This window comes from Plecotus auritus (genome assembly GCF_963455305.1).
Source record: "Plecotus auritus genome assembly, chromosome: 2".
NCBI lineage: Eukaryota > Metazoa > Chordata > Mammalia > Chiroptera > Vespertilionidae > Plecotus > Plecotus auritus.
Window position 1 is genome coordinate 65,107,569 of NC_137771.1, and position 27,118 is coordinate 65,134,686.

A 27,118-nucleotide genomic window follows, 5' to 3' on the forward strand; every position below is an offset into this window, starting at 1 on the left:
ATTTAACTGATCCCTAAATGCTGGACACGTAGGTTGTTTCTAATAGGTTGCTGTTATAAGCAAGGTTACATTCTTGTGCATTAATCTTTACATACTTGGCCAATTACTTCCTATAGATTTCAAGCTGAAGTAATTTATATAAATTTATTTAAAGGTTTCTGATACATATTGTTGAATTGTCCTTGAGACAGATTGTTTCTAATTCTACTAGCAGCATTTGAGCGTTGAGTAGAAGATACTAATCTATAAAATTAAATTTAAATATCCAAGGAAAAAATCAGCTTTCAACAATGTTGAAAGTATATAGAAATTCAAGACAAACAATAAAAAACCCACATGAGAAATTTTAATGGTGCAGTTAATATGTGTCCTTTCACTAATGAAAAAGAATGTATTTTGTTTTGCTATATGCTCTAGATACATAAGAGAAACACATTTCTAATTTTAAATTATATATCTTTAATTAATTCATTAGCAATGTCAAGATTAAAATGTCAGAAAGATGTTGGAAATATAATACTACCAAAAAAACACACACAACACTTTAAGGTTTCCCAATTTCCTTTTGAAGGAGTCTTAATATTTTAGTTTGGGTTCATAAATTTGATGGCATTTATAATTATATGATGTCTTAAAACCTCAATGATTTTTACTTCAAAAATCTTCAAATTCAACTTTCCTCCATAAAAACTTAAATGGCACATTCTTAGACATATCTTAACAAAAACTGTCCTGAGACTGAGAAGCAGTTTTGTCTTACAAAGTAGAGAAACCGTGATTAGCCAGAACTTCCGCCAGGCAGCTCCCTATCTCTCAGCCTCGAATTCTACTTTTGGCTGAAACATATATAGGGAATTGGTTAAAAATATTCCAGAGGATAGAATATTGTGCAGCCATTAAAAAATCACATTTACCATGAAGTCGTGGTAATATGAGAAAAAAACATATGCCATTATTTTAATTACAAACAATTATATATTAGGTATATGTATACATATATTTATATACATATATACATACATAAATATGTGTGGTGTCTTGACTATTTTTTAAAGATACAGAAAAAAGATAAGAAAAAGTCTCAAAGTGTAATATTAAGGATGGTGGAATTTAGGATCATTAAAATAATTCTTTACAGATTTTTCAGTTCCACATTTTCTGTAATAAATAGGCTTTTAAATGCTACTTTAAAAATTCTGTCTGAGAAGCACACATTCTTACTTAATGCATTCTACCTTTCTTGACAACTACAGTCTGAAACATCAAAATTAATGTTCAAAGGAAAAGCCTCAAGGATTCACCTATGTCCATTATTACTACATTTATCGGCAAAGCACACTTTAGAGTTTTTCAGTGATAATGAAAATAAAATGGTTTTCTACTTAAAGCTTCATGTAACCATCAAACCTTATATGCTGATAACTAACCAAATCAGGACATCATTTCTCCCAACTCTCCTATAAAATATTTCCTAACGCAATCATCCCAGAGCTCCAAAAATGATTAACTGGAAGTTTCGTAAATTAGTAAGTACTTTTGATTTTTTTTCTCTCTGCCATATGCTGCCAAGCTTATTGACCATCCCCAGTACATATCAACTACAGATCATCATATTTTCTTAGCTGGAAATTACCAAAAACTTTGGTGAACTTACAACAAATGATCAGATTTATCATCTCTTGACCCCTCTCAGACCTTAAGATATGATTCTGTGATCCTCGCCTAAATACCCCCTTCACAGAAATACTGACCAATCCAAAGTAACTTCACACTGAAACTATAGAACCCCTAGAAGAAAACACAGGCAGCAAACTCTTTGGCATTTCTCTTAGTGATATCTGTTTGGATATGTCCCCTCGGGCAAGGTCAATAAAAGAAAAATTAAATAAATGGGACTACATCTAACTAAAAAGGCTTTGTACAGCAAAGGAAACCATAAACAAAATGAAAAGACAACCTATAAAATGAGAAGAGATATTCACAAATGATATATATATATAATAAGGGTTTAATAACCAAAATATATATGGAACTCATACAACTTAACACCAAAAGATCCAAACAATTCAAATAAAAATTTGGGCAGAGGCCCTGAATAGACATTTCAGATGGCCAACAGACATATGAAAAGATGTTCAACATCACTAATCATCAGGGAAATTAAAACCACAATCATATATCACCTCACATCTGTCAGAATGGCTACCATGGATAAATCAACAAATAGCAAGTGCTGGTGAGAATGGAGAAAAGGGAACCCTCATACACTGTTGGTGAGGTTATCAATTGGTATGGCCACTATGGAAAACAGTATGGAGGTTCCTCAAAAAATTAAAAATAGAGCTGCCACACAATCTAGCAATTCCACTTCTGGGTACTTATCCAAAGAAAATAAAAACACTAATTCAAAATGATATATGCATCTCTTTGTTCATTGCAACATTGCTAGTAATAGCTAAGATATGATCACAACCTAGATATCCATCAGTAGATGAATGAATACAGAAGTGATATATACAAGAGGGGGAAAAAGTAGGTTTACAGTTGTGAGTATGAGAAACATAGAATTTATTCTCAATTATTAATTATTATATTAATTTCCATAAAGCAACTGTAAACCCATTTTTGCCCCATGCTGCATATAAAGTAGAGTATTATTCAGCAATAAAAAAGAATGAAATCTTACCATTTGCAACGACATGGGTGGACAGAGTGTATAGTGCCAAGTAAAATAAGTCAGACAGAAAAAGACAAATACCATATGCTGTTACTTACATGTGGAATCTAAAAACCCCCACACACAAATGAATAAATGAAACAAAACAGAAACAAACCCATAAATATAGAGAACAAGCTCATGGTGGCCAAAAGAAAGTGGGGAGGGGAGTAACCCCACAGCTCTCATGACCAGAGAGCCCTATGACCAGAGAGCCCTGTTGTATCTTCACCAGAGCACCTATCACCTGTTACCTATTTTCTTATGTGTTTATGCATTTATAGTCCAGCCCCCACCCTATACCAGTCTGCTCTAGGGATGCGGGCACCATGCCTTTTATGCTCCTGTTGATAACAACAACATTTGTGGAGTGAATGAATGAATCTCCATCCTACACTATCTCTTCCCCTCACTAAAATGAAAAGGTCAATTACTAGTAAATGCCTTTGCTGACTTACACGTCACCCATTAAATATACCAATTAGGGAACTCCTTATTTATTAACTACTTGTTCTTGGGTTAGTTACTATCTCTAATTCATTATTACTACTGCATGTTTAATTGCTAATATTTGAGTGATTACTTTGTGTCTGGTGCTAGACTAAGCATTTTACATGGGTCTCATTCAGTCCTCCCAGCAATTATGTAGACGCTCTTATCGTAGCCATTTTGCAGATAAAGAAACTGAAGTGCCTTTCCCCGAGATCACACAACTGGTGAGTGGAAGACTCAGGCAGCTGTGCTACCAGGTGCACATGCTTTTCTACAACACTACACATTCCCTCTCCGCGGGCAGAAAACACACCAGACAGACCAAGCGTCACGCTTAGAGTAACTATAGCATTACCAAACAGAATGACCCGATCAAATGGCATTCAGAGACTGCCTTGGATTATTTAAAAAAAAAATAATTGGGCATTCTAAATGGTCTTTAGGGTTTTTATTTGTTTTGTTTTCATAGCTCTAGGAAGCACGAAAAAGGCACTTTGCTGCAAATATATTTTCAAATTTTAGACTAATAGGTCACACAATATGGTCAATATCAAGACAACGTTATCCTTGCTAAACTTTCATTCTGCCAAATCCCAGCTGTCTTTTTCTTCTTTTCTTTTATACTAAAAGTATAGAGGGCTTGAATAGTTCTGACCCAGAAACAAAAGATGTTAGACTCTGGAGCTATTACCACAACTTCGAACTTCAGTAATTTAAGACTTCATGAAATGAAGGTTTAGAAAGTCTATATGTGGAATCCAAATGAAAACTTCATGAGCAAAGCTTTCATTTAGACTCTCCCAAACTTGATTCTTTAAAAAAAAAATGTCCAGCCAGCCCATAATGTGGAAACAATTATGAAAATTAAGACATCTGAAAACCACTCAAGCAGCTTTTATTTCTAGCTACATCTTAGGAGACAAGTGGCCGCCGGCCTTTCGGCTGGCTTTCAACACCACTCTCCTCTCCCGCCTAGGAACAGTCGGGGTGCAGTCCAAACAAGGTGGCTTGGCGCTGGGCATCTTTCCTTTCCCTTTTGTCCACAAATGTAGAACAGTCCTCTCTGTCCTGGAAACCCAGCCACACGGGAGTTGGAGGCTAGGTTAGCTGGCATGTTCACAGCCAGGAAAGAGACCACTCCTCCATAAAGGCAAGCACGTTTGCTAACTAAATTCTCCTTAATAATTCATACTAATGGAAAAATCAGGATAGCCTGGGAGATCTAAACCCACATATGACCCCTGAGGTTCATTTCAGCCATTAATTTCAGGGTCTCTGGATTTGCTGATCGCTCTTCCCAGAAGCCTCCTCTCCAGATACCCAAAGGGCTCATATCTCCACCTCATTCCTGCTCAAATGTCACTCCATCAGCGATCCCCACCCTGCTGCACTTTTGCCAGTTTAGTGCTTTACTGTCCTCACAGCATTTCTCACTCCCTGAGGACAGTCCATCTCCCCATGCGCTGAGGACGTCAGGGGTGCTGTGCTGTGATGGTGCATCCTCTGTATCTGGGACAATGCCCAGCAGATAGGCCCTCAGTAAACACTTGTTAAATGTAGAAGTAGACGAAGCATCCTGTGTACATGTGCCCGCATGCACCCTAACCGTTTACCCACACTGAGCACTATTACTTTCTTCTTCTGCACACTTTCTAATTTGGGTCTCAGAACTCTTTCATTTCCCTCTAGAGGCTTGGCTCCAGCCCTGCTGGCTGAGAGGTGTGAGGAGGGGCGTTTGCCACCCTTGAACAGTGGCTTCAGTGGAGTAAACAAGGCAGGGTGGTCTGAAGAACAGTCCCACCACGAGACCTCTCCCTTGTCAGTATAGCATCAGAAACGAGGGCTCCTCCTTGGAACATAACTTCAAAAGAGAGGGGGACCCAGTGGCCAAAACGAGCAACAAAATCAAAGCATTATAGCCCCAATTATATAACAAACATCCAAGAGTCCATACTAATATAAATAAATGACTGAATAAAATAATAAATAATAATTGAGAAAGGAGAAAGGAGAGGCAAGTCTCACATGCAAAAGAACTGCAAATAAATGATGTAGTTATTGCACCCTAAAGGAGGGAAACATAACCCCCACTCCCTAAGTATGGTCTGTGCTCACTTTTCAGTGGAGAAACTTGACAAACAGGACCTCAGGTGATCGAGGTCAACATCAACAGTGATAAGTGATGTTGCTGGTCTGTAATCTTAATAGAATGTTAAGAATGGCATTTCACTGTGTTACCTTCCTCCCAAAACCCGCAACCCCAGCCTGATTCTGAGAAAAACCTCAGACAAATCCCAATTGGGAGACAGTCTACAAAAGTCCTGAGCAGGACTCCCCAAAACCAGCAAAGTCATCAAAAACAAAAATCTGAAATAATGTCACAGCTAAGAGGAGCCTAAGGAGACACGACATCTAAATATAATGTGTACCCTGGATCCTGGAACAGAAAAGGGGCATTGGGTAAAAACTAAGGAAATCTGAATAAAGTATAGATGTAAATTAATAATAATGTATCTATATTGGTTCATTAATTTTACAAATGTACCTTAATGTAAGATGATAAAAATAAGAGAAATTGTGTGCAGAAGTGGGGGTAATAAACTCTATACAATTTGCTCAGTTTTCCTGTGAATATAAAACTGTTCTATAAATAAATAATTTTTAAACTTTTTTTAAAAGATGGTGCAGGAGGAGAGGATATTATCAACTCTACTATACTACAGTCATTAAAAAAAAAAATAAAGCCCATATGTTTCGTAAGCACTTTCTTCACTCTTTGCTATGATAAAATACACAGAGGGGTAGCAATTTGAGACTCAATTAGAAAGCATGTTGTCTGTAATCAGAGCACTGGAAGCCTCTGCTGTTATTGGGTAAAGCTTGTATGTTCACTTTGGGGAGGTCTGTGAAGTGTAGGGCTGTAACAAATCTGCTACCCTATCTTAATATATTAGATCATTTCTCTTAAGAAAGCTAACCTCAACCTTGCTAACGTTGACTTTCTTAAAGAACCAATGGTAGCCTCAGGCAACACAAAATTGTTCTGATTTAGAACCCCTGTTCTCTACATAGAAACAGCTCTCCACAACACACCCAGTGCCTCTGCGTGGTAGTAAAGACAGCAGCCACACAGAGAGGCAGGCATACACGGGGTGCGCTTAGGAAACGAGAAACTTCTGTGCCTCAAGTCATCTTCAGCTCAGAGGTGGTGACACACAGGAAAACTGCCTGAGCCTAATGAATAAACAGGTTCCCGTGTCAGCACAGTTTGTGGGCCCTTCAGGTAGGCAGGCCAGCCTGCCATGTGTCAGCTGGTTCAACCACTGCTGCTTCTCTTCCCACTGAGTGGGTGGATTTACAGGAGGCCCTGGTGCACACGCACTTCTACCCTAGGACTTGTTTAATAAACAACTGTAATCAACTTTATTGTTCCCTGGATGTCACTGATGACTAAAGACTGTCTTAAACCTCTTGGTTAAACAGGAAAGCGAGCTTGCAAACATATAGAACTACACCAAATAAAAGACGTGAGACCCAGATTTTATATGTATCAGCAAATTCCTGGCTTAGTTTACCCAAATGTAATGTAAATATTTCATTGTGTTAGCTTTCTCTATTATACAACTTTTTTTCTAACTTTTATATTGAATTTATTTATTGGGATGACATTGGTTAATAAAATGATAAAGTTTTCAGGTATACTGTTCTACAAGACATCATCTGTATATTGTATTATGTGCTCGCCACCCCAATTATATAATTTTAATCTCATCTAATTCATTAGTCTAGAAAGATGACAGATTTTGTCCTTTGACCATCTTAAAAGTAAAGATGTTAATCAAAATTCTCAAAATTAATATGTATATAACATAACTGTATATGTACTGTTACACAGGAACAACCCTGAGACTGTTGTGTAATCGCCTCATTAGCTTTGAAGGAGGAGAAAATGCCAAAATTTAAAGAGACAGTCTGTTTGTACAAAGAATGGTGTCACTCAGGGAAAATGTATTTTGAGAAATTTCAGTGCTTCCTCACAGCAAATGACTTCCCATGAGAAGAAAGTTAGACTTCTTCATGCTGCAAAACTGACAACAGACAAAACGTTGGTCCGAATTGTTTGTCCTAACCCAGTGGTGGGCAAACTCATTAGTCAACAGAACCAAATATCAACAGTACAACAATTGAAATTTCTTTTGAGAGCCGAAAACCGACTTCTGCGCTTGGGCCACGAAGTTTCAATCACACTGTACGTGCGCGCCCGCACGTGGTATTTTGTGGAAGAGCCACACTCAAGGGGCCAAAGAGCCGCATGTGGCTCGCGACCCGCAGTTTACCGACCACTGTCCTAACCTAACCGTCGTCCTGCTTTCCCTTGCTTATTCCATTTCGTGACCCATCTCCTGCTTCCAGTTCTGACAATGTTCCAGTGACTCTTGCTCTACATGGTTGGTTCCAAATAACACCCCCCTGGACAGGTCAGTGGTGACCTGCAGTGATCCCTCCATGCTCTGGATGCCACAACAGGCCAGGTTAGTGCCTGACAGAATCCTGAAACTCTGTACAGGAAGGGAAATCATATTCCCAAAGCATGTGGCTGTAGTGGGAAACAATGTTTTAATCCAGGTTTCAGAGGCTGGCAAGGAGAATGGAGCTACTGCTAAACAACAAATCAGGGTACCTCAGGACGCAGGTGCATCACTAAAGCAGGAGGCTCAGAGCCCCACCCCCAAGCCCCCAATCATCCCTCCTCGCTCTCCCACCTGGGCCAAGCTGGTAGTCAAATAGCACATCTGTGTAAAGACAGGTCATAGAAATGCATGTAAAAGGGCATTTGAATGCTGGGCCTGATCTCATCGTTGGCCCCTCCAGCTCCACTCTCCATCTCCATGTGCTCTACTCTGTGGGGCGAATCAACAGGCTTCCTCCCCTTCCAGCTCCCACCAATGAGAGGCACTGGTGAGAGGCACAGTGAGAGATCTGGAGAAGGGAGGAGGCTGAGGTAACAATTCCCCCGGCTCCCTCCCTGCCTGGCGGCTGCAGGTTGGCTGGGTTGGCTCCTGTCAGGCAGCCTCTCCTTCTCCCTCCCCAGGGTTTCAGGTTGAGGGCTGTTAACTGCTCTATGCTGTTTCCAGCTCTGGGGCCTGCAGCTGTATCTTCTCTTGTTGGTTTACATGAACTCTGCCCTCCCCAGTTACCATTTGGCTGGATCATCTGTTTCCTGTGGAACTCTGAGTAATACAGATGTCATTTAAAGCACATTGGAATACAACAAAAGTTATTTGCAAGGTTTTAATATGTTATGGATTTTCTTAAATCTTTCAGTGAGATCTACAGTAGAACACATAACTTTTCCTAGTTGTAAACATAACAACTCTTTGAGCAGGAAAGAGGAAGAAATCCTCTTTCTCACATGGACCGGTGGCACAATTCGGATGCCCTTCATGTCCCCTTGCACCTACCAGAAACCTAGTAAATTTCTCTACATGTGGTGATTCAATAAATGAGTGACCTACCTACAGTTACGGGGTTACATAACACAAAGATGACTGCATTGGATTTCAGCAGACCCCTGCATAGTGCAGAGTGCATCCGAGGCCCAGTGCAGGCCAGGATCAGTTCCAACCCTCCCTGTGTTCCTGGTCTTGTGTGCCACGGAAATAAGTGACGTGGATTTGGTGAATTTGGGCCTAAGGATTAGCCAGGCTTGAAACAAGACACTGCAGAGAAGGAAGCAGTAGATTTTTCCAAGGGGGCACTGCAGCCCGGTGCGAGCCAAAAGCAACACCGACTTAGCTACAAGGGCTGCCTTTCGATGGGCACCACTGCTGCATCCTCCTGTGGCCTTTCTTTTCTTTTCTTTCTTTTCTTTTTTTTTTAACATATTTCAGAGAGAGAGAGAGAGAGAGAGAGAAACATCAGTGATGACTGAGAATCGTTGATCGGCTGCCTCCTGCACTCCCCCTACTGGGAATCAAGTCTGCAATCTGGGCATGTGTCCTTGACCAGAATCAAACCCAGGACCCTTCAGCCCACAGGCCGATGCTCTATCCACTGAGCCAGACCAGCGAGGGCCTCCTGTGGTATTTCCAGTGGCGGGACTAGCCATGGGGGATGCTGGGTTCCTGCCGCTCTCCCGGAAGCTCTGTAGTCTTTAGCCCTGGTGGAGATTTTATAAATTCAACAGGTCTTTAGTCCCTGGGGACACAAAAGCCAGACAGAGTCCCTGAGTAGTCAAAAAAGCTTGGGGGCTCAGGAATAAGTTCGTCCCTATTCCATCCTGAGCCTCATTGTATCCTAGCATTTTTCACCTCTGCTCTTCCACCTGATCCTTCCAACAGGAATACAAACACCAGAGGCTGTCAATCCGAGATCTGGAACCTATACAAATCTGGACCTTTCATGCATGCATCCACTGATTCTCCTGAAGTGGCTCTTTATTTACTAGATTCAGACTCTCACTCAGCCACTGGGGGAGGGGAAATCCTGACTGTGCACTGTGGTAGTATTCGCTGCCTCCGTGTCAGCCTTTACCACTGGACTGTGAGCTTCTGAAGGGCTAGAAGAGTCTGACTCATGTTTGTGCCTCGATGCCCAACATGGAGCATGTAGTCGATGCACAGCCAATGCTTGGCTCACATGGTGGTTAGCTGCAGTGAGCTGGTTGGAAGTGGAGACGGAAACCTGATCTCACTGTACTGAGTAACGCTTGGGTGAGATGGAAGTAGAAAGAAAGTATAGGCTATTCTTTCAAGAAATCTGGCTGAAATATTCCTGGAACCTCTCCTACAGTACTCAATATACTTTATTAAATATTTATTGGTCTTAACCTCATTTATGAATCTGTTGGGAACAGAACTGGCATTATCTCCATTCTTTGAAGCACAAATGCACCAACTTGTTTGTCATTGGCACAGAGTAAACAATGTGTTCAATTTGACTGAATAATTCCCAAATCCTGTGTCCAGTCCTCTTTTTCTTTTGTTTCACTGTGGAAATCGAGGAATAGCTGTTCCCTTCTTGAAACTCCCCTGTGAGCCTGTGTGGCTCTGTCCCCTCCTGGACCTCACCCCACTCGGCTCAGCATTTCCCCTCCTGTTCTTCCACCCCCTTGCAGTGTGCACATCTTGGACTCGGTCCTCAGCCTCCCTTAGTCCCGTTAAACTTCCTTCCACTTGAACGACTATTGCTTCAACTATGTCCTCTCTGTGATGACTCCCTAATAACTACCTCACATCCTCTCTCTCTCAGGCTATGCTCCCAAATTGCCTTCAAAATAAACAAGAAGCGAGTTGCCAAGAGGGTAGCAGATATGCAAGTTGGAACTCTCAGTCTCCCTCAGCTCCATGATGAGACCACACCGAGGAATCAAGTCTCCAGTTTAAACACCAGGCTTTCAATGCAGGGGACTGAGGTGACTGATGCAGGCCTTGGGCCTCGCGGGTGTCTGCAGGAGCATTCACAGGTGGACAGAGACCTTTGAAACCGGAGAGGGTTCATCCCACTCACACTGGCCAGGACCTTTCGTTCCCCCCTCCCGGTGCTTTGCTTGGGCTCAGGGTGGACCCTGGGGCTCCCTTCCCTGGCGCCCCACCGGGGCCTGGCCACGGGAGTGCTCAGACATGCAGAGAGCTCTGCCCAGCACCTCGTCGGTTCTAACTCAGTTCCAAACCCGGGTATGTGGTTTCTGGACTTCCCCTGAGAAGGGTGCTCAGCCTCTTTTCACGTTAACCTCACCACACCACCAGCCTCGGACCTCAGGCTCCCTTTTCTAAGGAACCCTGCTCTGGGTGTGACACCAAACTCAGCTGTTCTCCTGAGTCATTAATAATTGTATTATCACCCTGAAACTTCTTGTAATTATTTTCTGTATCATTATTTGGCTTTATGTTCTATAGCACAGACTGCTAAACTGTGTTTTCCTTTTCTTACAGAGTAATAAACTCCCTTTTCCAGACTTGGTAGCTAGGGTGGCCTGTGACTAGGTCCTTGCCAACTGAAGGTGAGCATAAACGTAGTGCGCCACTTCTGGTGAGCCCTCAGACACGGAGTGTGTGCTCCTTCGTGCTCTCTCGTCCTCCTGCAAGTTGGATTCAAACAGGCCTGTGACCCAGCCTTGATCGCTCAGACCAGGCCAAGCCCAGAAGCGTGACGCCAAGGAATGCACGAACTAATTTCCATCAATGAGGAGATAAGCACAGGAACTGTGCATAAGCACTTACGAGTGTTGACTGCCTTTGGCATTACTCTAAAATACAAGTGTATGGTCAGTGGAGTATAAAGCAGAAGTATCGCTCTTTGGCACAGTGGAACTAAAGATGCCAGTCTTGCAACGGTGAGTTTTGAAGCACGGCCCTTGCAAATGGTGGAGAAATAAGAAGGGACCCTGAACCTGAACCACTTAGCTAGCCTGGTTAACAAGAGACAAATAAACGCTTGTTTTCATCAAGTCACATGTTTGGGCGCCTCTTTGCCTAAGAAGCCTGTAGGTGAAGGTGTTGGAAAGAAACAGAACGTGAGCTGGGGGGCTCCGTGCAGCTGTTAGCAAGGCAATTCAGGAAAGAGATGGGCTCAGGCCAACTCCGTTGGTAAGTTTTGTAAGCGAAGGTGGAAAAGAATAGACAGCATCCAGACACCGGGCGCCTTGGAAGGTGAGCGAACATAAGCTTGTATAACTCCAAAGCGCAGGAAACAGCATCGCTGCCGCAGTCTCTCGCAGGCCCGCAGTGAGGCGCTGCCGCGGGTCCAAAGGAACACAGGCCTACGGTCAAGAGCCAGTAAGGGTGCCGCTGCCCACCCAAGTCCATGTGTGAGAGGTCCTCACAACAGAGACCACTAAGAATTGGGTGTGGTAACTGGCAAGGAGAATGGACAGATGCAAACAGACCGGAGAGAGGCCTCTGATCTTTATAGGGAATCATATCGCCACAGAAGCCACAGCTCAGCTTGCAAAGGCCCAGGTTCATTCTCCCCCCAAGAAGCACACACTTCCCAACACCAATTTCAGATATGGCCAGAGGGGATAATGGACAAGGAAGAACTTCCCAGGGGACAGTCACAGCCAGGGTCCCTGCCAGGCTGCTCCCTGAGGGCAGAAGCAGGGACCAGCCCCAATGGGCCTCCACAGCCAGGGTGGAGGGGCTGAGGAATTCCTGTCCAGCAGGGCTCCCTTGGTTTCAGGCACCTGGAGCTACTACACACCTGTCTCGGATTCTTCTGAATGGGAGTTTTTTTGTTTTCGTGGTTTTCTTGTTTCTATTTCTCCATTATATAATAGACTAGAGGCCCGATGCATGAAATTTGTGCAAGAGTAGGCCTTCCTTCCCCCAGCTACCGGCACCCAGGACTCCGGCTTCCCTCACAAATGGAGGCCCCACCCACCCACCACAGTCTGACAGAAGGTGGCCTGGGCCTCCCTCTGTGGGGCGATCATGGGGCAATGGCCGAGCCCCCGACTGCCGAGAACCAATTCCAGCATGTAATAATTACAAGAGTTCCATCAAAAGGTTGATGGGACTTGGTGGGCTCAACAAGGGTGAGTCACATATGTAATTTATTAGTTGGAAAAGGCTAAACGGCACTTCCCCCAAACCTGAATGGGACTGTTAACTGCCAGACAGCTCAGGGCATTTTATTGCCTCCTGTTGGCCAAACACCTGAACAGCTGTAGGCTATTCCCGAAACTGACTATCTCTGTAAACCCTTTGATACCTTACCCTTTGAAGTGTACATTTCCACCTTGCCTTGGGAATATTGTGTTTAATGAAAGCACGGGGTCCTGAGACAAGGAGAGTCTTCTAGCTCCTTCAGCTGAAGCTCCTCTGACCCCCAATGCCTTTCAAAACTATCTTTCGTCCTTGAACTCTTTAATCATCTACGTGCAGCCCCTTTCTCCAGAATGCTGAACCCTTTGTAAGGCTGGGAAAAGAACCCCGGCACCCGACCAATCACATCGCACCCGCCTTGGCTGGCCTGGTGCCAGTGGGCGTCATAGTGTGGTCCCAGATGATCGTCCAATGGTCGTCCAGATGGTCGTTCTGCTGTTCGGCCATTCTGTTGATTTGCATATTATGCTTTTATTATATAGGATGTTTCTCAGTCAGAATAAAGAAATAATGAACATAGGTATTTAAATGTTAGAGAAAGAAGGCCAGACCTGTGGAGTTTTCCTTTCAAGGAAAGCGTGGTGGCCTGTGACCCTAAGAGGGGCAGAGCAGTGAGGGGAAGGGAGCAGACACTTTACATCAGCTGGACCTGAGTCAGATGCAGGTTCATCACTTTCATTAATGACGCCAACCTGGCACATTGCTGGTCTAGCCAGAGCCTTTCCTTCCTCTCTAAAAACAGCACAGCTACACCTACCGTGTAGGATTGTTGAAAGGACTAAGTTAAATTTATGTTTATAAAGTGCTCAGCAAGATGCTCAGCACCTAGAAAGGACTCAATAAATGGTAGATAATACGTCCCAAGAAAGTTAAAAACTCAAATTTTTACAGAAATAAGAAAAAACAATCTTAAAATTCATATAGAACTACGGAGGATCCCAAAGCGCCAAAACAGTTTTGAGAAAGAAGAACAAATTTGGAGGCCTCATGCTTCCTAATTTTAAAATATATTATTATAAAGCTACAGTAATCAAAACAATATGGTACTGCCCTGGATGGTGTGGCTCAGTTGGCTGGGCATCGTCACATGCACCAAAAGATTGCTGGTTTGATTCCCAGTACATACCCGTGCCCCCTACTAGGAGGTAGCTGATAGAGGTTTCTCTCTCCCTCTCTAAAATCAATGAAAACTTAAAAAAAAAATGACAACAACAATATGGTACTGGCATAAAGAGAGATATTAACACTAATGAAACAAAATAGACAGCCCAGAAATAAACCCATGCATATACAGTTAACTGATCTTCAGCAAGGGTGCCAGGAATAAACAATAGGGAAAAGACAGTCTCGTCAACAAATGGTTTTGGGGAAATGAGCTATCCACACGCAGAAGAGCATAACCTTTGAACATAGCTGCCCTGAGTTTGAAGCCTTGCCTACCAGCAAGTTAGTGAACCTCTCTGTGCCTTAATTCCCTCATCTATAAAATGGGGATAATAATAGTACCTTCTTCCTAAGACTGTTGGCAGATTTAAATAAGGTGCTTAGAATAGCTTCTGACAAATAGTATTCATTTCATTACTACTAATTATCAGCGGGGCCTGAGGAAAGCTACTTAACCTCTTTGAGACTCAATTTCCTCTGTTGCAAGAGGGAGACAAGCTCTAACTTGTGTTATTGGGACAAAGTGAATGATATAGCTAATGGGAAGGCCTCGGCTCACTTCTGGGCCAGAGAAGTCAGACAAGTCCAGTAACCCACAGGGCAAGCCTGTTTCCAAGAGGTAAGGGAGAAAGGGTCTCAACAGAGATTACCAGGGAGGGGAGAGCAAAGGGGGAAACCCCTCCCGCAGGATAAGGGGGAGGGTGGTCCTTGGCATAACCACCCCAAAGCCAAGGCCCTCTCTCCTATACCACCCCGCCTAGAGTCATTAGCTGGTGTTCTCACTACCACGGAGAACATTTAGTCGCCTCATGTTTAACCTTCTGATTCTGTTACTATACTTCCTCTAGATCATGCGCTTTATCTAGATCTTAGAATAATCTGTCCAAATATAGTCATTGACATACCACTGAATGAGTTCAAAGCGAATGCACATCTCTTTGCCCCTTTGCTGCATGGTGAGGTGGGCAGAGCAGCATTTCCTGCTCTACAACCTGGAGACCCCGATTCACTCTGACCAGCTGCCACCGCTCTGGCCCAGGGAGCTTGTCACCACACCGACCACTGCCGCCTTCTTTCAGTGATTAATTCTATGCCCCTCTGAGAGATGTGCAGCTTTGTCCTCTATAACAACATTAATGCCTTTTAAAAACATTTACAATGATACCAGAAGTACACCATGATTAGGGTAAATGTCAATAAAAATTTGTAAGTGTATCTCTACTGAGAATTTTTGACAGAAGTTTATGAGGGAAAAGTTCACATAATCAAATGAAAATGACAATAAAATTCTAAATGCATGATAGGAAATAGCAATGATTAGTCAGCTGGCCTATTTCAGAGAAAGCTCAGAAGAGCAAGCAGCTGGTTTACTTCTAACACTTTGGATGATGTAAGTTAAGAAGCACCTTCTCCTAAAGCCCATAACGTTCCCATCAACCAGTCCGCCGGTTGAACTAGGCCACAGACTCCAATTACCTGCCTGGAAGATATTGGACTGGAAATTAACTGAGAATGACATGGTAGCATCCTTGTCCGTTCCCTCTGTTAGGTATTCATGGATTTTGCATATGTAGAGAGTTGCATACATTTAATGGGCAAGAGCCATTGGTCTTATTATAGTGTACTAGAGGCCCAGTGCATGATTAAATCATGTGTGTATAGGGTTCCCTAGGTCTAGCCTGCCATCAGGGCCACATCCACCGCCCCTGGACACCTCACATGCTCCGTGGATGCTGCTGGTGCCCTGCAATGCTCCCAGCTTATGCCCTTCCCCCACATGCTGCATCCCCCCTGCCACCAGCTGCGTGGGCCCCCACCCCTCCCCCTGCAGCGGGAGCACCTCTGCTCGTCACCTGGGGACCCCTGCTGCATTCCCCGTCCCCGCCCGGCGCCCATCCCCCGTGCCCTTTTCGCCATGCGGCCCTGTCTGCCTGCCACCTACCTTGCTGTGCCCTCTTGTCACATGGCCCCCCCTGCCAGCCCCACGTGAGCCCCCCTCACCGCGTGAGCTGCGAGTCCCGGCCCGCGAGAGGTGCTCCATGCACCTCCTGGTGACAGGTTGTTTGGTCGTGATGCTGTTTATGATATAGGCCTTTTATGATATAGATTCTACCCAACCCCTGGCTCCTCTCATCTCTGTCCAGGTAACATTCTCCACTGTTCACTATAGGCAGGAGGAAGACAGATACACAAAACCACTTATACAGATGTAAAAGGCACTCAGGAAGCTCATAACCTAGAGCAGCAGAGATTCAGTCAGGGCTAATCCTCCACTCTCCGCAGGGACATCTCCCAATATCTGGAGATATTTGTGGCAGACAGGACTGAAGGGTGCTACTGGCATGTAGAGAGCAGAGGCCAGAGATGCTGCTGCACATGCTACAATGCACAGGACAGCCCCACTACAAAGAACTATGCAGCCAACTGTGAGTGGTGCCAAGGCTGAAAGGCCCTTATCTAAAGGGTAAGATGAGACATACAATGAAGTATAAACAGAGCTGAGTATGGCATGGGCTCTAACAGAGACTAAGTTACGTGTGATCAGATAGACAACATTTAGACAGGTGGATAAAATTCAGTGTTGGAAAGGGAATAGGGAAAATGGCACTCTAATGACATGTTGGTGAGCATGTACATTGATACAACTTTTTGGGAGGGCAATGTGTATCAAACGCTTGAAAAATATATATATAGTATTTCTATCTTTGCTTCCTCTTCATTCCCATCTCTTCCTTTGCCTTCTCTTTCCTTCCTTCCCCAGAACTGAGGGATAAGCCTGTGGTTGAGAATGAAACACGATGGGAGGGAGTTTGGGGAACTGCACACAGGCTTGGGCAACTTGGTTGGGAAGCCACACAGAGCAGTGAGCTGGAGGGACTGGAGGCTGATAGTGAAGCTGGCAGGCCGGGCAGCCAAGGACAAGAGGCAGTGGGAAGGGAGGTGCACACAGAGGAGACAGGATGGCCTCTGTGGTTGGGGAATGGGCTACTTTGAGCAAATAAGTACAAATATTAAAGATAATGGGGTCAAGTTTCTAACTGCCAGAGAAGATATGTACAAAGATATAAAGGGGAGTCCTGGCCAGTGTGGGTCGGTTGGTTGGGTGTCATCCTGTGCCCTGAAAGGTTGCTGTTTTGATTCCCAGTCAGGGCACATGCCTGGGGTTCAGGCTAGATCACCGGTAGTGGGCGTGCAGGAAGCAGCTGATCCCTGTTTTGCTCTCATATCAATGTTTCTCGCTCTCTCCCTATCCCTTCTTCTTTCTCTAAAAATCAATAAATATATATATTTTAAAAAGATATAAAGGGGAAAGAATAGAAAGATCCCTGGGTGTTGGACTGGACTTGGAGGTATTAGTATGAATGATTTTAATACAGGGCCTAATGTAGAAAAATTTATAAATGTGTCTGTTTATATTTCCTCGCTCTGTTCTCTAAAAGACCTAAAGCAATGACACCCCAGTAGCAATGGGCATATCAACCTTCCGAATCTTGGTTTCTAAATACTATTCTCTACCAAAGGGGAGGAATAACTAACTCAGAGAAAGTACAAGATGAGCCTGGAATATCATGTAGTGCCAGGATCTGTTTAAATGCTCAGTGAATGATAGGGATGTCAAAAGGCCAGCTCAGAGGGACTCCCACGGGCCAAACTGAGGACCATGTGAGCATAAAAAGAAATAGTAAGAGATTTCAACATATTGTCTACAAAGGAAATCTATGAATACTTCCTAATATAAATTAATAAGTAAATGAGAGAGGAAAAAAGTTCTCCCTTACAGTAGAATGTCAACTAATAAATATGAGAGTGATAGAAATAAATAATCACTATTTGGCAGCCTTAATAGAGGCGGCTGACTCAGGCAGGAGTCATTAATATGATAAGGCTGTAGGTGGAGATTTAATGAGGAATAGGCTATTAGCATAACCTTAGAATACTTCCTCACAAACACCAATACATTTCAAAGGGGAAAATGATAAATTTAAGGTGAGAAGGTCTGGCAGACACCCACATAGCCAGACACTGGAGGCCAATATTCCAGTGGTGAAACAGGTTGACATTTTATACCATCTAATTTATGCGCTAAGAAGAGCAGAATATGTATCCTGCCAAGAACACAAGACCTGAGTCTGGTTCAGAAGAAATACCTGCTAGATGCAGGCTGAGTCATCCTGCAGAATATAAGATCTACAAGGACTTAAGGCCCAGGGAAAGTCTGAGAAACTATTCCAGAAGAGACATGGCAAATTGAACATGGATCAGACGGGGGAAAAAAGACATCTGGGGGACAACTGTTGAAATATGAATGGGCTCTGTGGATTGGATGGTAGTGTTGTGCCAATTCAATTTCCTGATTTGCTAGTACGATGATTAATTTTATGTGTCAATTTGACTGGATTAAGGGATGCCCAGAGAGCTGGTAAAACATTACCTGGGTGTGTCTGAGGGTGTGCCTGGAAGAGATTAGTAGACTGAATTAAGAAGATCGACTTCATCGATGTGGGTGGGCCTCAGGAGACACAAGGAGGGCCTGAATAGAACAAAAAGGGCAAATTTGCCCTGTGGCTTGAGCTGGAGCTTGTATCTTCTCCTGCCCTTGGACATCAGTGCTCCTGGCCTCGGGCCTTCCTTCTCCAGCTTGTAGATGGCAGATTATGGGACTTCTTGGCCTCTGTGATCTCAGGAATCAATTTCTATAGTAAATCTCTCTCTCTCTCTCTCTCTCTCTCTCCATATATATATATATATATATATATATATATATATATTATATGTATATACACACACACACACACTGAGTGGCCCAATTATTATGATGTCTGAACACATAATAATCTGGCCACTCAGTGTATATCCTATATAATAAAAGGCTAATATGCAAATTGTCCCCTCGACCAGGAGTTCGACCAGCAGATAGGCCGGCCAACCGCCCATGTCCCCTCCCCCTGGCCAGGCTGGCCGGACCCACCCATGCATGAATTCATGCACCGGGCCTCTAATATATACATATACATATATATATATATATATATATATATATATATATATACACACACACACACACACACACACACACACACACACACACACACACTGAGTGGCCAGATTATTATGCATTCAGAGATCATAATAATCTGGCCACTCAGTGTAAGTATGTATATACCCTAATGGTTCTGTTTCTTTGGAGAATGCTGACTAATCTAAATGCCATGAGGATATAGAAAAAGATTCTCTTTGCTAGATCCACATGACAGTTTAGTTGGGGGGTGGGGACCCGTCAAAGAACTGACCTATTAAAAATCAACCAGGGCAGGAAGCAGATGATACAAGGATGTTCTATACCTGATCCCTTGCTTTGGTCTTCAATTACTAGTTACTCCCCAGAACTCTGAACCTTGTGTTTGGATTTCTAGCTCTCCTTAGGGAGTGAAAGACTCTGACCTACTCCACAGGCCACCTTGGACTCACCTAGCCTCGGGGCAGCTCCAGAATCTCTGTAGGGGAGAGGCGTTGGGGCAGTCTCGGTGAAAGGGGACCTGAGGAGACTGCCTTAAAGCTGCATTTACAAAGCAAGCACACTGCTTTTATTTAGATCTCATGTTTATTTGGGCAAATGGGTATAGCTTATGGAGGGGCTAAAGTGCCCTTCAACCCAGCCCTGCCACCCGCCAAGCCATCCCTTGAAGATACCACGGAATTGGCGCGTGGCCTAGTGAAGGCCAGGGCCAATAAAACTGCCCCCTAGTGTCCCAGGGAACGATGAAGACATAGGACTAGCTGATGAGTATCTGGGGGGAGCCTGAGAGGTGGGTTGGCGCTGATAAATATCTTTTGGAAGGGTGAGGTAGGCTATACTGGATACTGGATGGGTTTTCCAGAGTGACACCCAGTCTGGCCCTAAGGCTCACTCTGCAGAGCACTAAACTGACTCAGTCTGGCCCAGCCTGAGGTATCGGAATGATTCACATCTGATAACAGGTAAGGTCCATGGGGCCCGGACAGTGTCAGGATCACAGGCAAGGAGTTCAAGGCAGGAGGCAGGCAGGACAGGAGGCTAGGGGCCAGGTGCTGCAGAGGCCAGGCCAGGAGATGAAGAGGAAAAAGGAGGAGGACATCAGCCTGGGGGGTGAAGAGGGGGTGGGCATGACTCAGAAAATCAGAAACTTCCTCTCACTGGCTACTGCTCACCTGGCTTCCCAGGCAGGTCAGGCAGACATCAACACATATCTTTCAGATGGAATGGAATAATGAGATTAATTGTTTGAGAGAGGAGAATGCTTAAGTCAATTCAGTGCCTTGCAGGGTGAACCTTAGAGACCCAAATTAGCAAGAAAGCACAGGGCAGCGAGGACAGTGTGTGGCGTTCCATGTCGATGTCTGATGAATGCCATCACGCTCCCTCTGACATTGGCTGGGTCGCTCTTTGTTTTTGTTCATTACGAACTGAGATGAGCAGACAGTAAAGGGAATTGTGAGAGGGAAATAAAGCCTTTTTGGAACTTTGCCCTGTGTCTTCGATTGCACAGTATTAGATATTCTCAGTCCTAAAATGCATCTTCCTCTTGTATTCCCCACAGAGCAGTTTCTCAACCTTTGGCACGATTTCATCCTTGATGTCTCATTCCACAACAGAGGCCAGGAGAGAGGGGCGCAGAGGGACTGCAGCCCTGCCCACTTAGCACACCCACATGGAGATCCTACCACCCCCTACAGTCTGCCAGGGGTGTCCCACATCTGGAGGTCCTGCCTCTTCAATTCCAATGTATCCTCACAGGGTACAAAACTCTTGCACATATATGACTTACTGGGCCCCAACAACAACCCAGGCAGGTAGGTAAAAAAGGAATTATCATCCCCATTATGTAAATGAGAAAACTAATTCAAGATCCCAAGAACTCACAAGAGTGAGGCTGGGATGAGAACCCAGACTCCTGTACTCCAACTGCCCTTTAACCAGCACCGTAAAAGCACACACGCTCAGGGCTTCTGCAGACACCTCTCCCAACCACAGCAGGACTAAGTTCCAGGAGACTCCTCCACATACATACAGACTCCAGTACAAGGGACAAAGAATCAGCGAGGCCAGAGAGGAAGCGGCCCAGTACCTGCAGGAGGGATGATGGGGAAGGAGCAAAAGGACCAGAGCCAGGAAGGGGGGAAACAAGTGAGGAAAGTACGCGGAACATCTCAGGGATCCATCTTAGCCAGAAAAAAGGTAGGTTTGCACCCATGTTTCCAGAAATATCAATACTTTAATGTTCATCTAGAAGGAAAAGAAGGCTCGGACATTTAATGAGTACTTCCTGTGTATCAGGTACCCTGCTGAGTGCTTTTCTCTTTGAATCTCGGGAGGTGGATGTCATCTTCGTTTTTCCAAACGAGGAAATGAAGGCGTAGAGAGGCACAGCCATGTATCCCAGGTTACAAAGCCCGGCCTGGAACCAAGGCTGGTCTGGCTGCAAAGCCCTTCTCTTCCCTTTCCACCACATGCATCATGCCCTGGGCCTGGGCTCTGCCATGTAGAAGCTTGCAATCAGCCTTAACCACGCTGATGGATATAATCACAGGCCAGAAGGCATTCTGAACTAATGTACACTCCCAGGAGAATGGCTAATAGGTCATTTGAGCCACTGCAATTCCCACTGGAGTTGGAGTGACTCCCCCTTGCTCCAGCCCAAAGAAATAAGAGCTTGGGCTTAAGTTGTGGAGGATTTCTGCTCCTCAGCAGGAACATGGAAAACCTGGGAGACACCCAGCCAGCCCTAGGCATGTGGACATGGCTTTGAGAGTGTGTGCCTTGGTTGTGCCTGGCCGCAATGCTGTGTGCGCACTTGTTCCTGTGAGCACGGGTGTTCTGGAAAAATGAGAATGAACATGTTGTAGATTTTCGAACAGGTTCTGATGAACGTACATGGAAAACGATCACGTAGTTCAGTGTTCTCATTTCAGTCTTCATTCATAGAAAACATACACAGATCTGTTCTATCAAACATCTTGTAAAACAGCCAGATACCTAAAAGAGACCTGATCTGATAGCGTGTGGTAGTTGATTTATGCATTTGTCAGAATTAAAAAAGAAGTTGTATCATTTGTAGTTAAATCAAAGTTATAAAGTTCTAAAGACAAAAAATAAAAATAAAACAAGAAAAAAAATGTGCCTAAAGCAGCCGTGGGCAAACTACGGCCCGCGGGCCGGATCCGGCCCGTTCGGCTGTTCTATCCGGCCCGTGGAGCCGAAAGAGCGGAGGGTTCTCTTGCTCTCCCCTCCGCTCCTTTACTTTGAATTTATATTAGTTCACACCAACACTTCATCCATGCTTTTGTTCTGGCCCTCCGGTCCAGTTTAAGAACCCATTGTGGCCCTCGAGTCAAAAAGTTTGCCCACCCCTGGCCTAAAGGATCTATTTTTCTAGTTATATGGTAGTGACAATCAATGTAAGTTATGTCCAGGTGGTTAGATGTCCAGATATTGGGACATGATACTCAAGGCACAAAAGACAACTCTGGAAGCTTATCTCAAATACATCAGCCTCACTGGCAGGGCTTACTTGCTGTGTGTGTGTGTGTTTAAGAATAACCCAGTTTGTTTAGACAAGCATGGTGTTAGCAGAGCCAAGGTTGTATGTTTCTAACTGTATCACTTCTGTGGGGGTGGAGGAGGGGCGGTGAGGAAAATTCTACTCACTGGACGGACCACACAAAAGTGGATCCAATGTCTCATGGGAAGCAGGCTAAGCAACTACAGACAGTTCACTGCAAAACCTTAGCAATACAAAAGTTTATGCATTAATGAAATGCGGTGCGTGCATGGAGTAACAACCTATTTATAAAGGAATCATCTATCTGGCCAACATTCACTTTATTTTCCAATTTATAAAAGCAAGTAGGAACCGTGAGAAGCTAGGTGGCCCTTGACTTCTAAAGTAACATTCCAAGACCAGGTATTACTCTGGGTGGCAAAGGAGTAAGGAGGTAAACGTGTTAGAATGACAACAACAAATTACGGGAGTGTTGGGGGGTGGAGGTATTTCGTGGAAATTATTCGCTTAAAAGTTGACCTACAAATGCTTTGGGGAACCGTTTTAATGATTACCTTATTAGATTAAATTGTTTCCATTATTCACTGTCACTCCTCAAATTACATGCTTGAGAAATTTCTAAACAATTTTGGGTATTCGCCGCTTGCTGAGGGAAAGCAATAAAGTAACATTGCTACAGAACAAAGCCCATTTGTCTGCCACTGGGACCTTCACTTACAAAGCACACCCCCCTGACAGTGTTACTAGTTAATAATTACTTCCCGAATGTTTAGATGACTCGCATGGTTCCACCGTATGGGGAGTAACTGGAGACTGAAAAATGTTATATCCCCGGGCTCCGCGGGAGAACCTCCGTCCCCACCTCCGGCGGTAAGACCGAGTTTGGAAAAGCAGCACCTGTGCAAAGCGGAGCCGTGCGCCCAGCCCACCAGTCCACAGCCAGAGCGAAGCAACGCGGCTTCGGCGTTCCGATGGTTTTTCACTCCTCGGGGGGGGGGGGGGGGGAGTGAGAAAGGGCTAGGTGCGCCACACACCGCCAGGAGGGTCCTGTCCCAGGCGCTTGGAGTGGATCTGGGTCCCGAGCTGGCAATCCCGAAAAGCTGGGCCCGGCGGAGGCCCCCGCAAGCCGGCCTCCCCACGCACGCCCCAGAACCCTCCCGTGCCCGGCGCCCCACTCACCGCTCACGCTCGCCCGCGCCGCCGAGCCCGGGAGCGGGGGGCCCCTGCGGCTGCCGCATGCCCTCGGGCCGTGCGCGACGGGGCGGCCGGGCGCTGGACTTCCGCCGGGCGCGAGGAGCTGCGGAGGACTCGGTGGTGGCGGCGGCGCGCCTCTTTGCCAACTGCGGCTGCGACGCGTCCCGAGCCCAAGGAAAGTTTGGCGGAGCAAGGGGTGGCGCCGAGGGGGCGGAGGGGCCGCGTCCCCGCCCTGCCTCGCCCTGCCCAAGGAGCCCGACCGCTCCCACGGGAGAGCGCCCCCCACCGGCGAGGCACGGATCGGGTTCTAATGCAGATGCTCTCCTGCCTGGAACTGGTCCCCAGGAGGGTGGCCAGACTGGAGAAGGAGCCAGAGGACAGCTACCATCCTCAGGGCTTACAGAGCCATACCTCTTACAGAGTTCCGTGTTAAGTGCTTTGTCCCTCGGATTTGTTTGAAGAGGCTGCGGGCAAGTGCAGCCGCACCCATCCTCCCCCAACCTCTGTGGGAAGCAGGCTCACTGTCAGAGGAACACTTGTTCTAAAACTCCAACCCGAGGGTGCAGGCAGCCCCAGAGTCCAAGGATGGTCCCGTATATCTGGTTTGGGAGCCTTTCCTAGGCACCTTTTGATTGAAACAGGAAATAAAAAAGATTTAAAGTTATGAGAGAGGCTTCTTGGCCTCCTGGGGTAAATAGTCCTGGATACTTTGTTCTTGAAATATGAAATATAAAGCCTCCACTGACCTACCTTTGCTAAAGAAGAAAGATGCAAAGTAAAACAATGTCATGAAGCCTTTGTTCTTTCTGAACTCTGAAAAGCAAAATAAAAATCACAGACCGGCTAAAAGTTGGGCCTTCCTGGTGACCTCACAGAAGGGAAATACTGTAATGTGAGGCCCTTCGTATCCATGCTTCAAAACCATGTACAACACTGAGTGCATGTGCCCAGGGGACTGCCTGTAACCCTTTGCCATTCATTCATTCATTCATTCATTCATTCATTCTTCATTCCGCTTCTGTATCCAACTAAGAACCATATTCCAAGAAACAACCTGTCCCCTACCACCAAAGAAATTCTGCTCTCTCTGAGGATCATGTCTTAATAATGTTTTATTCCTTATGCAGTGCACCTCATCCCAAAGGCCATGACAGCCTGGTGTGCCTCAAACCTTCCCAGCCATGTGGCTAAATTTTGATCAACATGTACAAATTATTGTTGCCTCACCCGAGTGTTCAGAAAGTTACAGTGGTGTCTTACAGATGAACTGTGTACAGAGGGCTACAACTTGCAAAGCTAGTGCTAAAGAAAGATCTGTTTACCAGAACAAGCAAAAACCTTGCAGATGACATATGAGAACGAGGTCAGGGGAGTGAACAGCTCAACAAATAGCACAATGCTGAAGGGCAACCTGGTGAACACAAAAAAATTCCCCACCGCCAGCAAGCACTTAGCAAACGCTTGACTCAGCAAATGTGCAGCATGTCGAGTAAGTTGTTGCAGGCTGAACTGGGAACTGTAAACACCAGTTAGAGACTACTTTTGCTGGATAAATTTGTTCCAAGTTCCAAACAACTCATTAGCAAAGGCAGTTTGGAAACACATTATTGTAACTTGGAAATTCCTGAACCTGAGCATTGCAAAGCAGAACAGAGGGTTGGTAAAGCCAGATGGAATTGCCTTTCACAAATGAATCCTAAAAAGAGGAGAAAGGAGAAGGGAATACCGTGAGCTGTGCTGCAAAAAGACAGCCATTTTAGCTAGACTTTTTTTTTTTTTTTTAACAAATGTGGTTAAAATCTGAGCAGAAGGCAAAGAATAGAAGCCGAAGGAAGAGGGCAGGGAAGAACACCCAGCTTACATATAGACAGACCTACACACAAGGACAGGAGAAAAGGGACAAGATGCAAAGGATAGTACAAATAAAGGTGTTGCCCCAAATCCTAGTTTTTAGAAAGAAGCTCAAGGATTAAACCACCAGAACCTTCTTTAAATCCTTGTAGGGTCTGTGGTGTCTCTACCGGAATGTTTTTCTTAGTAAAACGCGTTAAAACCAATATAAAAAATGGCAAACACAAAGCCTGAGGGTATACTTTGCCTTAAACATCACTGGCTGGAAAGTCATTCAAAACTTTTTCATTTGTGGATCAGCTCCCTGTATAAGGCCGTGTTTTGTGTTCCTGGAGACACGGAGATTTATAACATTGTTTCTATAAGGGGAAAAGGGGCGTTCCACAGTGCTTGATGGAAAAGAGATGTGATAGCCTTGGAGACCCTGTGTTGGCCAGCATTTTACTTGGCAGGGCACAAATGCTGCAAAATAAATAAACAAATTAAATTAAAAATAAGACTGCCTCCTGCCCAGTGAGAAGCAGTGTAGGACTCAGGCAAACTTCTTCCTTTCTGGGTTTATGGAAAGAGGCCCATGTTCCTCTGCCCCCCAATTTGGCTTGGACCTCTGATCATATGGACAGGAATTCATAGATTTTGCATTCTTAACTTTGGGAAATAACTGAACTGAAATATCTCAACTCAAATGTAACAAAACTGTTATATTTTGTTAATCTATACTAATTAGCAATTAGGATGCCTACAGAATGAGAAAGGGAATGGCAGCTATTAAGCAAGAGATATAACTGGTACTTGAAATAACAGTTAGCTAGAACAGCGATTTTCAACCAGTGTGCTGCAAGAATTTTTTTAAATATATTTTTTATTGATTTCAGAGAGGAAGGGAAAGGGAGAGAGAGATAGAAACATCAATGATGATAGAGAATCATTGATTGGCTGCTTCCTGCTCTCCCCACACTGGGGATCTAGCCCGAAACCCAGGCACGTGCCCTGATCAGGAATTGAACCATGACCGCCTGGTTCATAGGTAATGGTGAACCATGCCTGCAGGCCGGGAGCCACAAAAATTTGTAAAACATGCAATAACTGAGTATTAATCAGGGGCACTGGTCCCTTTTCCTTAGATTGTCAAATGAAAAAATGACAATAGCCAACACAACAATAGCCGTCTGGTGTGAATGATTTCAAAATTATACCTATTTTTTTGTCAGATTGGCAAAAAAATATATTTTTTGGTGTGCAACAGAATTTTAGTAATTAGTTTATGTGTGCCATGAAATGAAAAAGGTTGAAAATCCCTTAGCTAGAAGGTTCTGAGGGAAGACGGAGCAAAAGGTTAACCATAGAAATCAAAGAAAAGGAGATGGCAGTAAGCCAGGTGATGGCCTGTAAAGTATCTTTCAATTGCATGTAACTTCAAGTGGGAAGCAACTGGAAGTCACAAAAAGAGCCAAAAAAAAAAAAAAAAACCAAAAAAATCAAAGATAAAAATCAACTTAATTTCATTTAATTTGAACAAACCATCTCATATGACATGCATGAATCATTCAAAAATA

General features: G+C 44.6%; 1 protein-coding gene across 1 annotated transcript in view; it reads right to left on the reverse strand.

Moving 5' to 3' along the window:
• LPAR3 (lysophosphatidic acid receptor 3) overlaps positions 1-23,883 on the reverse strand; it is an 83,465-nt gene extending 59,582 nt beyond the window's left edge. Inside the window, exon 1 of the mRNA XM_080655502.1 lies at positions 23,697-23,883. The gene's annotated coding sequence lies outside the window, so the exon portion shown is untranslated. The remainder of the gene's footprint in view (positions 1-23,696) is intronic.
• Between the last annotated feature and the right edge of the window lie 3,235 nt (positions 23,884-27,118).